The sequence below is a fragment of the Chiloscyllium punctatum genome, chromosome 1, assembly GCF_047496795.1.
Source record: "Chiloscyllium punctatum isolate Juve2018m chromosome 1, sChiPun1.3, whole genome shotgun sequence".
In the NCBI taxonomy this organism is placed as follows: Eukaryota; Metazoa; Chordata; class Chondrichthyes; order Orectolobiformes; family Hemiscylliidae; genus Chiloscyllium; species Chiloscyllium punctatum.
The window spans coordinates 22470639-22484192 of record NC_092739.1 but is presented as its reverse complement, the minus strand read 5'-3'; the positions used below and the strand labels follow the sequence as shown (position 1 = coordinate 22484192).

The following is a 13554-nucleotide window of genomic DNA, read 5'->3' as shown; positions in this document are numbered from 1 at the left end:
TGGCACAGTGGTTAGCACTGCTGCCTCACAGCGCCTGAGGCGGGTTCAATTCCCGCCTCAGGCGACTGACTGTGTGGAGTTTGCACATTCTCCCCGTGTCTGCGTGGGTTTCCTCCGGGTGCTCTAGTTTCCTCCCACAGTCCAAAGATGTGCAGGCCAGGTGAATTGGCCATGCTAAATTGCCCATAGTGTTAGGTAAGGGGTAAATGTAGATATAGGGGTATGGGTGGGTTACGCTTCGGCGGGGCGGTGTGGACTTGTTGGGCTGAAGGGCCTGTTTCCACACTGTAAGTAATCTAATTGCCTTAACCTCCTGAGGAAGTAGAGGCATTGTTGTGCTTTCTTGATTATGGCATTGACATGGGTGGACCAGGATAGATTATTGGTTATCATCACTCCAAGAAACTTGACGCTCTTTACTATCTTCGCCTCAGCGCCATTAAAACACACAAGAGTGTGCCCTCCACTCCGCTTCGTGAAGTCAATGACCAGCTCCTTCATTTTACTGACATTGATAGGGAGATTGCTGACTTTACCCCATTCTACTAAGCATTCAATCTCTTTCCTGTACTCTGTCTCATCGTTGTTTGAGGATCAGACGTACAACAAGGTGTTATGAGCAATCTTGTAAATGGAGTTCAGGTGGACTTTGGCCACATAATGTGAGTGCATGAGAAGTACAATGTTCAGCTGGTTTGCAATTGCAGGCAGCACATCATGAAGGTGCATGTCTATTGTCTTGGCAGGTCACTCTTTCATTATGTAACATTCCGCAATGCCACCTTTATTCCAACCTGCCCAGAAAGTTATCCATAAATTACTGAGAGATAAGAGTTATTTTAAATTTAAAAAGGTTATTTCGATCATTTATGTTAATTCACTTTTGTTGTGCAAGCCCAATTAACCCCCTTAAAACTGTTTAGTTCATGTGGTTTAGATTCAATAGAGATACTCCCATGAGCAAGACTAGGACACAGAGTTAAAGTAAGATATAATATTTTATTAAGTATAATCAAATAAAACAATACATGTATCTATTAACTAAAGATTATTTAACCAACAAGAAACACAAAATAGTTATAATTTTCAGAAATACAGAACGGATTTTAACTGGTTGGTCAATCTGGAACACAAATCAAGGACAGGACATATTTCTTGGTTCGAGATAAAACTCCTCCAGTTTTTACATTGATAGAAATCTAAGATACAGGCAGAGGTGTCTGCCTCAGGAATTGTCCCTGAAACTAGATTAGCTTAGATTGATATAACTCCCAGGCTGAAACAGAATACACTGGGATTGCCTTCTGCATATATGAAGCACTCAAATAATAGCTTTTGCAATCTTCATTTTGTATCCAATTTAGGATTTATTGCCTTTAATTAAAAGTTGACATTAAAATCTAATTTGTTAATAATCTGGTAATGTTCAATTTGGTTGCATCTGTCCACATGTGCACATTGCCTTAAATATGAGACAGTGGAGTGTTTTAGAGCGTTCACATTATCTTTAAAATTAACAAGCCTTTATTCATTAGTATCCCTATGGCTTGAGACTTGAGGACTCAGTGGTAACAGTAAGAACCTGGTGTCTTGCTATTTTCCTTTTCCACAGTCTAGTCAAATCATATTTTGTAAATATAATTTAAAGAAATGAATAAAAATATAATCTTTGTTAACTGCTGATTATTAATTACTTATTTCCTTTATGTTATAAGAGGCATTTCATCTATTAAGTCATCAGTTGCTGGATAGCACCTACTTCCAAACCAAAGGAGTAGCCATGGGCACCTGCATGGGCCCCAGCTATGCCTGCCTCTTCGTAGGATATGTGGAACAGTCCATCTTCCGCAGTTACACTGGCACCACTCCCCACCTTTTCCTCCGCTACATCGATGACTGTATCGGCGCTGCCTCGTGCTCCCAAGAGGAGGTTGAACAGTTCATCCACTTTACTAACACCTTCCACCCTGACCTCAAACTTACCTGGACCACCTCAGACTCCTCCCTCCCTTCCTAGACCTCCCCATTTCTATCTCGGGCGACCGAATCAACACGGACATTTACTATAAACCGACCGACTCCCACAGCTACCTAGACTACACCTCCTCCCACCCTGTCCCCTGTAAAAACGCCATCCCATATTCCCAATTCCTTCGTCTCCACCGCATCTGCTCCCAGGAGGACCAGTTCAAACACCAAACAACCCAGATGGCCTCCTTCTTCAAAGACCGCAATATCCCCCCCAGACGTGGTCGACGATGCTCTCCACCGCATCTCCTCCACTTCCCGCTCCTCCGCCCTTGAGCCCCGCCCCTCCAATCGCCACCAGGACAGAACCCCACTGGTCCTCACCTACCACCCCACCAATCTCCATATACATTGTATCATCCGTGGTCATTTCCGCCACCTCCAAACGGACCCCACCACCAGGGATATATTTCCCTCCCCTCCCCTATCAGCGTTCCGAAAAGACCACTCCCTCCGTGACTCCCTCGTCAGGTCCACACCCCCCACCAACCCAACCTCCACTCCCAGCACCTTCCCCTGCAACCGCAAGAAATGCAAAATTTCTGCCCACACCTCCCTCCCTTACTTCCCTCCAAGGCCCCAAGGGATCCTTCCATATCCGCCACAAATTCACCTGCACCTCCACACACATCATTTACTGCATCCGCTGCACCCGATGTGGCCTCCTCTATATTGGGGAGACAGTCCGCCTACTTGCGGAACGTTTCAGAGAACACCTCTGGGACACCTGAACCAACCAACCCAACCACCCCATGGCTCAACACTTCAACTCCCCTTCCCACTCCACCAAGGACATGCAGGTCCTTGGACTCCTCCATTGCCAGACCATAGCAACACGACGGTTGGAGGAAGAGCGCCTCATCTTCCGCCTACGAACCCTCCAACCACAAGGGATGAACTCCGATTTCTCCAGTTTCCTCATTTCCCCCCCCCCCCCCGTCTCAGTCCCAACCCTCGAACTCAGCACCACCTTCCTAAACCTGCAATCTTCTTCCTGACCTCTCCATCCCCACCCCCATTCCGGCCTATCACCCTCACCTTAACCTCCTTCCACCTATCGCATTTCCAACACCTCTCCCCCAAGTCCCTCCTCCCTACCTTTTATCTTAGCCTGCTTGGCACACTTTCCTCATTCCTGAAGAAGGGCTCATGGCCGAAACATCGATTCTCCTGCTCCTTGGATGCTGCCTGACCTGTTGCGCTTTTTCAGCAACACATTTTTAGCTCTAACTACTTACAATACTCATGTTAGTGTCATAGAGATGTACAGCACGGAAAGAGACCCTTCAATCCAACTCGTCCATGCTGACCAGATATCCCAACCCAATCTAGTCCCACCTACCAGCACCCGGCCCACATCCCTCCAAACCTTTCAAATGCCTTTTAAATGTTGCAATTGTACTAGCCTCCACCACATCCTCTGGCAGCTCATTCCATACATGTTCCACCCTCTGAGTGAAAAAGTTTCCTCTTAGGTCTCTTTTATATCTTTCCCCTCTCACCCGAAACCTATGCCCTCTAGTTCTGGACTCCCCCACCCCAGGGAAAAGACTTTGTCTAATTATCCTATCCATGCCCCTCATGATTTTATGAACCTCTATAAGGTCACCCCTCAGCCTCCAACACTCCAGGGAAAACAGTCCCAGCCTATTCAACCTCTCCCCCCACAGCTCAAATCCTCCAACCCTGGCAACATCCTTGTGAATCTTTTCAGAATCCTTTAAAGTTTCACAACATATTTCCATTAGGAAGGAGACTAGAATTGCATGCAATATTCCAACAGTGGCCTGATCAATGTCCTGTACAGCTGCAACATGACCTCCCAACTCCTGAACACAATATTCTGACTAAGAAAGGAAAGCATACCAAACGTCTTCTTTACTATCCTATCTACCTGCGACTCCACTTTTTAGGAGCTATCAACCTGCACTCCAACGTCTTTTTGTTCAGCAACACTCCCGAGGACCTTACCATTAAGTGTATAAGTCCCGCTAAGATTTGCTTTCCCAAAATGCAGCACCTCATATTTATCTAAATTAAACTCCATCTGCCACTTCTCAGCCCATTGGCCAATCTGATCAACATCCCGTTATAATCGGAGGTAACCTTCTTCACTGCCCACAACACCTCCAATTTTGGTGTCATCTGCAAACTTACTAACTATAAATGATGAAAAATTGTGGACCCAGCACCAATCCTTGTGGCACTCCACTAGTCACAGGCCTCCAGTCTGAAAAACAACCCTCCACCACCACCTTTGAGGTCTTCTATCTTTGAGCCAGTTCTGTATCCAAATGGTGAGTTCTCCCAGTATTCCATGAGATCTAACGTGTTTTGAAATGGTTTTAAGTATGACAGCACAAGATGGTTTTGTTTTGTTACAGTAATGGAATACATGAAATATTGTTGAAGCGTTGCTGTTGTAATATAGAAAACGTGATAATGACAAAATGTGATGTCTGTTTTTGTAATGTTGATTGAGGGGGAGATAGCAGCCAGGCCACTGGGAGTAACTCTCATGCAATTCTTCAAAATAGTGCTCTGGGGTATTTTAATCTAGACAATAGACTGATGGTCTTTTAGTTTAATGTCTTATCTGATAGGCAGCATCTTTGGCAATTATCACCTACTGAAGTGTCAGCCTTGATTTCTGTGCTTAAACCCTTAAGTTAGAGATGAACATGGAATCTTATGACTCGGGAGACGAGTGCTATTAACTGAGTCACAGTTACCAAACACCAACCATGGTTCCTTTTTTTTAATCAAACACATACATTATTCTTAAAATTTGTAGCAGCATCTTGTATAACTGATCAAATTTAAATTATATAATGTGTAATACAGTGTTTCTCTCATTTCATACACTGCACTCTGCAGTGCCTTGCCATACTTACCATTATAGGTTATTTTTACAACGTACATACACATTTCATGTCAAACATTCTCTTTGCATCCAACCTGAGGTGCTTTATACAGCATTATGGTATACTCTGGTGTGAGGGATATTGAGTCGAGAGGTTGGTGCTGGAAAAACACAGCAGGTCAGGCAGCATCTGAGGAGCAGGAAAATTGACGTTTCAGGAATGAGGCTTTCACCATTGAGCCTTGTCAGCAGCTGTCCTAAGCTTAAGTGCTTCCCTCAGTATCTTATTCCAGACCTTGGGGTGATCCAGTCTGCAACATTCAGTTGTGGTTAGCACTTTATACAGGCAAACAAAAGAGTATCTTCCATCAGCTTAATCGACTTCCAGCAGCAGTTGATGTTTGGCTAACTTCTGCCTGTCAGTCCTCCCTTGCAACGGCATATTTGAGAATGATGTGTAAATAGTCCCTTCTTACCACAGCCGCCTCCACACCCCCACCCTCCTGCCAAGGGATGTAGGATGGCAGTGAGACTTTGGACATGCAGGAAGAATCTGATAGAGAGTGCTCTTCTACTGACCAGCCATGCAATGCCTTGGTACTTGCTGTGTTCATTGGAGTAACAGCTGCATTGATAGTTTCCAAAAAGGTAGGATAATCGTTGTGTGATCTGAATAATAGAATTATATAGTACATAAGAGCCCCTTTGGCTCATCAGATCTGCACTGACAAAACACTACTCTAAATCTAAATTACTCCCACTTTCCAGAACTTGACCCATAGCCTTGAATGCTATGACATTTCAAGTGCTCATCCGTACTTTTTAAAGGTTGTGAGGTCTTTTTTATTCGAACCTTCTATTTCAAGTGATTGTGCTGACTGACTTGTAATACTGGTTTCTCAAATGGTGTATGCACATCAGTGAAGCAAAAGGCCTTTCCAGAAAGCTAGGGAAAAACAAATATGTTGATTATGTCTCGCTTGCAGCAGACTGCATGACATGGGTTTCATGACAAACTGACACTGCTCAGTGATGTACAAAGGAACTTTGTAAGTGGAATCTGCAGACGGAACTATAGACAAGGTCTAAAATGAGTGGTACTGTCAGAAAATCTCATCACGTGATCCCATGCAGCTGACAAAACAGGACAGTTTAATAAAACTGACTTTCAGAAAACATTCACAACATAAGTATGTCTCTATTCTGCAAAACAACATTTTTTAAAAAAACTTCAAAATTCCAATTAATCTGAGACACAAGTCAAAAGCAGAGATGATGGGTTGAAAGGCTTGTTTCTGTGTTGTAAATTCCACGAGCACAGCCTAATTTCATTGTAGAAACAAAGATTACTGGAATGCAGCCAGTGAGTATGAAAGGATCATGCACTTGTTGGAAGTATTTACTCTGTGCCAAGTCAGGTCCATTGTATTTTCGGCCAATCTTGGCCAAGTTCAGTGCAATGCTTTTTTAAAAAAGATATGTTAAATATTTATTGTTGAACACATCTGTTTGAGAGATATGAACAGCTGACTAATAATCATCATTTACTTGTTAACATTAGCTTCTGCTTCTAAAAATCACCATCATATTGTCTTCAAGACAGATGTTTCTCTTGACACAGATTCAATCCAGCCATGTTAAAGGCTATCTGGAATTGCATGTTTTACAGATGTTCATAGCAAAATAGGGAAAATTATGGATGATGTCCATCATACTGAATCACATCGCCTTATTTTCATACAGGGCTTCCCGTGTCAGCTGTCATGTTGACTTTTTGAATGTTACTTTTCATTTATTATAGTGGGAGACCTTCAGTGAAATCACTTAGGTCAAGCTAAACACATTTTCATACAGAGAAAAGGGCTTTATGAAAGCTAGAACTCCACAGGTGATTGAAGTAATGCATGAATGAAAAAGAGAAATGAGACTTAAGATAAAATTTGGATAGATGTTACTGGATAAAATTAGATAGAGGTTTTCAGCATTCATAGGCAAGGTCACTGTACTGTTGAAATATCCTTAGATATGGCACTAGTGTCAGAAGACTGAAGGATTACAAATATTACAACCTTTAAAAAGGAGGGAAAGATAAATCTGGTAACTACAGGTTGGTCATGGTAAGAAAATGAGGGGCTGAAAGGGCCGGTCTGTATGGTCCACATATGGATTCATTTCAGGGTGTTGCCTGGCAGAGGGAACATGTACGGTCATGGGATGTAGGATGAACATCTATGATCAAAGGGAGAATGCCAATGGAAATGGGTCTAGGCTGAGACCAGAGAAATGCCACATGGAATTAGGTGGTTATAAATTCAAAATAATATGTGCAGTTGAAGGATTATAAAGAAAAAAAAGGTTTATTGGAACAAGTTTGAAGGTAACAGGAGGGGGCTAACAGCTTCAATTTCAAATCTGGTCATTTTCTCAAAATGTCTGCGAGCTTCTGTCTGGCTGCCAGAATTGAAGATCAAAGTGGGAAGAACAAAATGCACATTGCTTGGATATTGGTCGTGAACAATGCAATCATTTGAAAATCTCACTGTTCATCTGAGCTATGGAAGGTAGCCATGGACACACTACAGATCTCACTTACTTACTTTCTACATAAAAGAACGTAGTTCAAATGTTGAAATAATTATGGATCCCATACATTAAATATTCCTGTAACAATGAGAAGAAGAATGGATGTGACAAAGGAGAGTTCTTGCCACACAAAAAAAGAAGCAGGTAGTACTGGATGAAGCCATCTAGGAAAAGTATAGGAGACAGGGAATTCAACATGTCTTCCAAACCAGAACAAACTACCTTCAGATATCAGAAAGGCAATGTCAAAGATGACCCAGGATGTCCCAAAACATGGTCAGATACATGGCACTTTTCATCAAAACCTGAAGCCAGCTGGTTTGGATGGAAGCCCTATGCCAGTGGACTTCAAGACTATTGCAGTACTGAATGTTTTCGCAAGCAAAGGATTCCAGGGGCAGCAGTGACATATATATAATATATATATATCAAATTCTACAAGACAGATGCATCAAAGTGACAGATACCCTCTTCCAGCAAGCCAATGAGTTAGTACATTTTTTTCCACAGTTGATGTCAGGCAGGCTGCAAAATCACTAGCCTTCAAGCACTCATCAACTGCACCCATATGATCATTTGAGCTTATCAGGATAAGGCAGCTGCATTTATCAATCTCAAAGGATTTTATACTTCAAAATATTCAACAGGTTTGCAATAAATGAGAGTTGCTCAATAAGATTTGAGAACCATCCCAGTTGACAGCTAGATCTTGGGTGATAAAAGTGGGCGAGTCCAGAACTAGAGGGCATAGGTTTAGGGTGAGAGGGGAAAGATATAAAAGAGACCTAAGGGGCAACTTTTTCACGCAGAGTGTGGAGAGTGTCTGGAATGTGCTGCCAGAGGAAGTGGTCGAGATTGGTACAGTTACAACATTAAAGAGGCATCTGGATAGGTATATGAATAGAAAGGGTTTAGAGGGATATGAGCCAAGTGCTGGGAAATGGGACTGGATTAGGTTAGGATATCTGATCAGCATAAACAGTTAGATCGAAGGGTCTGTTTCCGTGCCGTACATCTCTGTGACTTCAGTTGATAGTGATACAGAAGGCACCTATGCAGCACTTGAACACACATCTATAGCAAACCATGACCAATAAATATGATCACTCCCTATCTTTACATTGATTTGAGTGTACCTGCACATTAAATTATCCCACTTGAGAGATATTTTGCACAATTTCCTTTATGGTGCATGGAAGAGAGGACAAGCTGAGCTTGCATGATAAGTCATGACTTACGGACTGGCAAGTGCAAAACAGGAAACTCACACGTGCACTCATCATTGAATATCCACAAGTGCAAAAAATATATTCTACAATAAAAACATTCTGCAATCCTCTTAACCTCAAGGCATGCCATTACATTTAGCTCTCTAAGCTACTCTCCAAAAATAATGACCGTGAATGTATTGTGCATTATTTACAAGTGTTATATAAAAATAAAACACCCATGTCACCTTTGTACTCATGATGTTTCAAGTTTCCTTTTCCGACCAAGTGTCTTGATGTTAAACCAATATAAGCAGCCGAGATAAAGGTAAACTGCTTGGCCTTGTTCCCAATTAGCTTTGATGATCATAGCATCTGTCCTCTCGAGGTAGGAAGCCTTGGAAGCATTAGACTTCTGCATTGATATATATTCATCATCTACCTTGACCACAATTATTTGAGCTAATGTGGTGAATGTTGAAGAGCCTCACTAATGTTGGGGATGTCCTCAGAATAAACTCTCGAGTATCCATCAAGTCAATGGCACCTTCCTGAAGTGAAGGGGCAACTGGAAGAAGCTCAAGCTGCCTTGTCCCCTTTTCGCTTAGTCACTGCTGCACTGAGTCCATGACTAGATGGATGAAAAGCATGTCATGAACTACAAGCGTGGACTTGGTCTCCATGGTGTTTGCCAAGCTTTCCATCAAGCAAGTCATGCGCTCGCTTCCCATAAACATGGCAGAATCATGACTTGGCTGAACTCTGCAATCGAGTGTGCAATGTTGTGCGTGACCTCTGGGATCACTAAAATATTTGCTACTCAGCTTTTCTGTAAATCTAGTAGACACAGGCCCTTCATCGGTTTGGGGCTTATGAAGGGGCCTGACCTTCAGCACTCCCCAGACTGTAAGGACAATTGTCTGTCACACCTTCCCTCAGCTTCTAAGATATATGTTCACCAAATAGTGACTCTGATTGTACATGTGACATATCTGCAGACCATGTTCTTGTAACTATGCTCACGGAAATTGCTGATGAAGCAGGTGACAGTACATCTTCCGGGGAATTGGTCTATTTGACCAGAGGAGAAGTCCTCTGGTTCTTTCATTGACTATAGTTTGGTCTTTGGATGGACATGCCCTTAAACTAGAGAACAAACAGAAGTGCATCACCACAAGGTGAGCACATCATGTTTTCTCACCTGCCTCCCTTGTGCTCATATCCTAAAACCAGCATAGTTGTCCCTACATCCTTTAGCGGGTCATTACCGCATCATCATCTGCTATTGCCTTACCTCCCTCCTTTCCCGCAGAATGAAAAGGCTCCTCAGGTCAGTGGATGATTCCAGAAATAGACACTGCACTCCATCTTGGCTTTCTCTCTGGAATTACATCTGTTTGACCTGCATAACAACATGTGGAGTTAGCAACATATTAAGTGAAACTTCGCTCCTTGCCTGGATGCATTCCTATTACACATGCTAGCCTCTCATTCACGTGCTGCATCGAAGTAGAAAAATTATGCAAACTTTAAACATTTTGGCTTCAACTCCCATGTATCGTGAAAGCCAATCCACTTGGCATAGTCACCCTCTCACAGGTATAAATTAGTCATGACCCTATGAGAGACCCTTTGCTGAAATGCAATATTGGCACCACATCTACAAATATTTAGTCTCTCCTCCACTGATGCTCAGTAGCAGCACTGTGTATATTTGTAAGAGGCACTTCTGAAATTTACTCAGGTTTCTGACACGAGTACCTTCCAAATCTACAACTACTACCATCTAAATGGACTAGGGCAGCAGATATAATTAAACATCACTGGTGCAGATTCCCCTCCAAGTCATTTACCATACTGACTTGGAAATATATTTTCATTCCTTCAGTGCCACTAGCTCAAAATCATGGTACTCTCTACCCAGTGGTTTTGTGGGTGTATTGACACCAAATGGACTGCTGTGGTTCAAGGTGGCTCACCACCTTCTCAAGGGATGAGCCATTGAGACTTGCCCAGCCAGCTATGTTCACATTCCATGTATGAATACAAAAAAACCCAGGATCTTGCACTGGCAGTCAGGAGCATGTCAGGAGGACTGCATTTAGTTTCTACAACGGACCTCACAGTTGGTCACCTCCTCTCCTAATTCTTTCCAGAATTGCTTGTTGCCTGTATAAGTTCATTAGCTGTTGTTTTAGTATGTTGGTGGGCTTGTGGGTTACCATGATGCCAAGAGGTCTGAGTAGTCTGGCAGTCATTTCCGAGATGTCTTTGACGTAGGGAAGAGTGGCTAGGGTTTCTGCACATATTTTGTCTGCTTGTTTGGGTTTGTTGCTGAGAAATTGGCAGACTGTGTTCATTGGGAACCCATTCTTTTTTTTAACGAGCAAAACAAAGGTCTGTTCCAAAATACCTTGCAAGAACTGTAACAAACACTACATTGGACAAACAGGCAGAAAACTAGCCACCAGGATACAGGAACATCAACTAGCCACAAAAAGACATTACCCACTCTCAATCTTATCTTCACATACAGATGAGGAAGGACACCACTTTGACAGAGACCACACATCCATCCTAGGTCAAGCCAAACAGAGACACACGCGAGAATTCCTAGAAGCATGGCATTCCAACCTTCGGCCCAACAAGTCCACACTGACCCACCAAAGCACAACCCACCCAGACCCATTCCCCTACATTTGCCCCTTCACTTAACACTATAGGCAATTTAGCATGGCCAATTCACCTAACCTGCACATTTTTGGATTGTGGGAGGAAACCCGCACAGACACGGGGAGAATGTGCAAACTCCACACAGAGAGTCGCCTGAGGCAGGAATTGAACCCAGGTCTCTGGTGCTGTGAGGCAGCAGTGCTAACCACTGTACCACCATGCCATTTTGTGATTTACCCATGAAAGGAGTGAAATTATCACGGTATTCTAACAGATGAAAGGCTTAACAGACAATCAATTTTTCAATGTATAATTTCAGTTACATCACACTGTAAATTTTTGCTATAAATTCTGTGTTAGGATTGAGCCTTCCACTACCACCTGATGAAGGAGCGACGCTCTGAAAGCCAGTGTGCTTCCAATTAAACCTGTTGGACTATAACCTGGTGTTGTGTGATTTTTAACCATAGATTTTTAACCATAGTTTAACATCTGTTGTTCAGAAATTCTTGGAATCCAATGCTCCCTTCTCAATATTTGTTAGATTAGATTAGATTACTTACAGTGTGGAAACAGGCCCTTCGGCCCAACAAGTCCACACCGACCCGCACTCACTACACACACACATACATTTTCTCACACTCACAACCCCCAACCCAGACAGACACACGCACACAGACAGACAAAGACCCACATGCACACATACATTTTGTGGGGTGAATTTGTACTTTCAGGATTACATTGTACTTTGCTCTAAAACTGCATGCATTCATGTAGAACTTTGAGCTGAAAAACTGCATGAATTCATGTAAAACTCCGTTATCTCACTTTTTAGATTAGAATCAATCTAAACATCATGGCATAGACAGAGAACACAGTGGGCTAACACCTTCAACATACTGTCTAGCTATCACCATTGTTAACAGCTAACCCGAGAATGCAACTTTTTAAAAAAAGGTTTTGTGATTTACACATGAAAGAAGTGAAATTATCACGGTATTCTAACAGATGAAAGGCTTAACAGACAATCAATTTTTCAATGTATAATTTCAGTTACATCACACTACAAATTTTTGCTATAAATTCTGTGTTAGGATTGAACCCTCCACTGCCACCTGATGAAGGAGCGACGCTCCAAAAACTAGTGTGCTTCCAATTAAACCTGTTGTTCTATAACCTTGTGTTGTGTGATTTTTTAACTTTGTACACCCCAGTCCAACACCAGCATCTCCAAATCATAACTGGTCTATGGTTTCTTACTTTCTTCCTCCGTGTCTTTTTGAATAATGGCATTGTTTTAGCATATTGGATCCAATATATCTGCTACCATTTCCTTTAAAATCCTACAATATAAGCTACCAGATCCTAGGCCTTCAATTATAACAGTTTGCTCAGTACTTTCTTGTCCTAATTATAATGATTATTTTAAGTTCCTTTTTTTCTATAACCTATGCATTACTTATTAGTATTGGAATGGTACGTGTGTCCTCCACCCTGAAAACTGAGGTAAAGTATTGATTTAGCATCTTTGCCATTTCTGGTGGCCCACTGTTAACTCCCGTGCCTCATACTCCAAGGGACCAACATTCGCTTTAGCTATTTTCTTCCCTTTTATATGCTACAAAAGCTTCAGCTATCTGTTTTTAGCTTGCATTTTCTACTAGTTTTCTTGCATAATTTACCTTTGCTCTTTCTTTTGTATCTTTTAAATGGTTCCTATTTAGCAGTCTTTAATTTGTTTGGATGTATTTCCTCATCTTATAATCCTTTTTACTCACTGGAGTATATCTTAGGTGTGTGGAACTCAATATCTCTTTAAACACTGCCACTGCTCACCAACTATCATCCTACCTTTTAGTCTTCCTGCCCAGTCCACTAGGATAAAATCTATCTTCATGCCTATATAATTAGGTTTCTTTAACTCCAGAAGTTTCTCCCCCTGAAACTGAACATGAAATTGTTAGGGAGAGACTTCCAGGATTTTGACCTATCAACACTGAAATGAAGTTATGTATTTCTAAGTCAGGATGGTGAGCCGTTTGGAGAGAAACCTAGATCTGGTGGTCCGTCTTTGAACGTTTCAACGTGAAGCGATCGCTCGTTTAGATGATTAATCGGTTGCTCGAGCTCGATTTCTCCCGCCTGCTATCAACTGTCGAAGTCGAGACCGCGCGCTGACTGTGTGATGGAACACGAACA

General features: G+C 42.3%; 1 protein-coding gene across 1 annotated transcript in view; it reads right to left on the bottom strand.

The window, feature by feature from the left end:
- sorcs2 (sortilin-related VPS10 domain containing receptor 2) overlaps positions 1–13534 on the bottom strand; it is a 668617-nt gene extending 655083 nt beyond the window's left edge. Inside the window, exons 1-2 of the mRNA XM_072576855.1 lie at positions 13207–13534; positions 9977–10084 (exon numbers count right to left, since the gene is read on the bottom strand). The gene's annotated coding sequence lies outside the window, so the exon portion shown is untranslated. The remainder of the gene's footprint in view (positions 1–9976; positions 10085–13206) is intronic.
- Between the last annotated feature and the right edge of the window lie 20 nt (positions 13535–13554).